Below are 3,662 nucleotides of genomic sequence, written 5' to 3'. Positions count from 1 at the left end.
TTTGTAGTTAATTTCCAACAATAATAATAAAAAATATTGAAACCACAAAATATAATATTTTAGTCTGAATTTTAGGTATAGGTGTTTGACGAATTTATTCAGCTGTATATAATTGTTAATTATGATAACCAAGTTGTTATTATTTTTGTATAATTTAAACAAAACAGCTCTGTATTTAAATTGCCATCAGGCCCTTTTGATTGCAACATTTCATGCCATTATCATCAATTTTTGTCGGCAAATTTTCTGCCATTGTGGATTTAAACTAATTTACACACAGAATTAATTGTGCTGTATAAAAATAAATACACTATAAAAAATGGTTCTATAAATTTGTCCCTAAATATTTTTATGAAACCAATTTAACGTGGTTCTCTTGATTAATTAAAATGACTACAACCCGGACGATTGTAAAATATGTAGACCGCAACTCATGTATTATTTTCTGACTTTATATCGGTGACAAGAAAAAACTATATGAACAAAAATTAAAAATTCTGGGTGTTTGTCATATTTTTAATCAACATACATTATTTTTGTATAATTTATCTTTTGCAATTCATTTTCCCTTTCTCTGATTAAAGAAATCAGCTTTAAAGTCAGAGTAACTACTAAGTAGTGAACGGCATAAGGATGCGGAAAGCCACAAGGATAACTACCACGTTACATCCCTATTATTACAATTATTAGTAAAACTATCATAACGAGTAGGGAATTTAAAGATGGTGTGATATGTGACCCGGCTAACAATAGGCGTCACACAGCTCTCAATCTTGACGACATAAAATGAGTAACCGGCCACGCAACATCGGATAACACACCTTTTATCGGATACTAAGAAACATCAAAAAAATGACATAAAGATAGCTACAAGTGAAGTCAGAGCCAGGCACCAGACATAGATTGCCGGTTCTAGTGGATATTAAAATCAGAAAATATAGAACAAACTCCATTTCATATTTAAAACGTTAAAGGTTGATATAGACAAGTACGCATTCCATTAAGTACCATTAAAGTTTATGCTCCCACAGCTAAGAGAACTGATAAATAAGTTAAAGATTTTTACCAAAATGTAAACGCAATTTCACAAAACCTAAAGAAACAAGACATATCCTTCGTTATCAGGGATTCTCGAACCAAAATAGGAAAAGGCAAAATGAGACGTAGTTGTCAAGTATAGCTGGAGAACAAGAAATAAATGAGGTAATCAAATAATCCAGTTTTAACAGGAGAAAAGCATAATTATAACTACTAATACTTGGTTTCAGTTACCATTAAAAATAATAATAATAATAATAATATATATATATATATATATATATATATATATATATATATATATATATATATATATATATATATATATATATATAATAAAATATGTGTATAAGTATAAGATGAAAGGCAACCGTATATTCCCAAGTTAATGCTTCTTTTCTAACTTTCCTGCACCTTACTGAAGACTAACAATAGTCAGAAATACGTATGTACGTACATACAAGACTAATGAATTACAGGGAATGCAGAATAAACAGGAATGAGATAAGAAAATCTAAGAGAGAAAGGTGGGGTAACCTCCTTCAGGATGTCGAAAGGGATATTTAAGGGCATAAATTCAAGATTGTGTGTATCGAATTAAAGAGAAAAAGACACCCTACCCTATGTCTGAGGAAAAACTCTGTTTAATACAAGAGCTCTTTCCTCAGTAGGAGGATAGGCGCGAAAGGGTTACCGAATTCGTAGAGGTGGAACCCTTTACTAATTTGGAACTAGGCGAGGGTGTTGAATGTAGAAAGTTCCGAAAGGCACCTAAATAAATTGAGTCATGCAGAAGACAGTAAGTCACGCTGCACTAAAATACCCGCAGGTTCTTCCTAGATTGCTAAACAAAATGCTTTAACAACAGCAGTGTCCAACACAGTTAAAAGACGCTAAAGTTATCCTTATCCCGAATGGTAAAGGGGACGTAAAAAAGGTTAGCTTTCGACCAGTTTGTCTTCGTAGTTCGGTAGATACCTAAATTGTACAAACAGCTTGTGAAAGATTGCCTTGAGCGAGAGCTGGAAAAAAGTCATGAACTGAGCGACTGCCAATATGATTTTAGGTCCAAAAGATCCACCATAGAGCGGTCACAGAAATGACCTCTTTAGGATACAAAGACATGGGTGACTCTCATGCTGCTTGACGTAAAGAATGCCCTTAATATGGCATCTTGGAAAAAAAATCATGTCCAAGCTGAGAGAATTTGGCGTTAGTGAGTCTCTAGTCAACCTAATTATACTTTACTACAGGTCTATAGGGAAAAAAGATAATAGCATCAAGTTGACGCAGGGTGTTCCGCAGGGATCGGTACTAGGTCACATCCTGTGGAATGTCTTGTACGACGGGGTGTTAGGGCTACAGATACCAAGGAGATGCACTCTTGTAGCTTATGCCAAAAATATCTCACTGGTTGCGAAGGCAAGTCAGAAAAGAAACATGGCTAATGAGGCTAACACAGCCCTGCGTCGTACTAGTAGGTGGATTATACCGAATCATCTACAGCTAGCACCTCAAAAAGCTGAGGTGATAATTCTCAAAGGGAGCTGGGACAAATGCTTAGTACAAAATATAAATATCTTCTTGTTTATTCTCAAAAATTAAAATAGACGTTGTATGTGTAGAACAAATACCTTTTTTATTTTATTGTTTCTATTGGTTTCAATAAAAATGTATTTTAATTTTTTGATTTTTATTTATTCAACTGACATTTACCTGTATATGCGAAGCAAATCGCAACACAGTAATAATTGCATTCCGTATAACTAGATAGTTATCGTAACATTAATTATTTCTATATTATTTTGCTGGTTTTAATGCGGGCGAATTAATTTTGTGATAAATTCCTTTGTGTTTTTGAAGCGTTCGATTCGAAATAATTAACGATACATTTAACAGATTTGTTGTGAATGGGGGAGGGCGTTACGGCTTTTATCTGCCTGTATTTACAGTCCGACTAAAGGACGTTTTTACTGAACATTTGTTGATACGGTTTCTGATAAAATAGGTTTATTTTACTGATTATTAGAAAGTTACACCTTGGGTATTGTTGTATAAGCTTAACATTGATTCGTTAAATTTAATATATATTTACATATGGATACAGGGTGGTTCTTAAGTAATTGTACAAAAAGAAACAGTAGATTCTACACTTTAAAATATTACGATTTAACTTTAACTGCACTTAAGTTTTTTGTTCTTTAAGCTACCTGTATTTAAGACAAAAAATATTAAATATACATTATTTTAACAAAAAAAGGTATACCTGTTAATAACTTAAAAAACTCAACAGTTTTCGAGATAATCGCATTTTACAAATCAGCTGCATAATTCTGATTTAAGGCAATCACTCCAGGCAACGAAGAAAAAATAGACAAAAACATTAATACTTTTGAATTTTGTAAAAAATACCTTTAACTAAAGTTAACGAAATATTAAATAAAATAAATATATCAGCAGGATAATTAATAATAGGATTTGACAAAATAACAGAATAAAAGGATTTTACATCAAACATTTTACGTTTTATGTTAAATTAAAGTCATAATTAAAACATTTTGTTTAAAAACCAAATTAAGAAATAGTTAAACTAAATAACATAACTTTTTCTCAAAGTAAGTGTT

The sequence above is a fragment of the Diabrotica undecimpunctata genome, chromosome 2 (assembly GCF_040954645.1).
Source record: "Diabrotica undecimpunctata isolate CICGRU chromosome 2, icDiaUnde3, whole genome shotgun sequence".
NCBI classification, from domain to species: domain Eukaryota; kingdom Metazoa; phylum Arthropoda; class Insecta; order Coleoptera; family Chrysomelidae; genus Diabrotica; species Diabrotica undecimpunctata.
The sequence above is the reverse complement of the archived record's forward strand: the minus strand, read 5'-3'. Positions refer to the sequence as shown.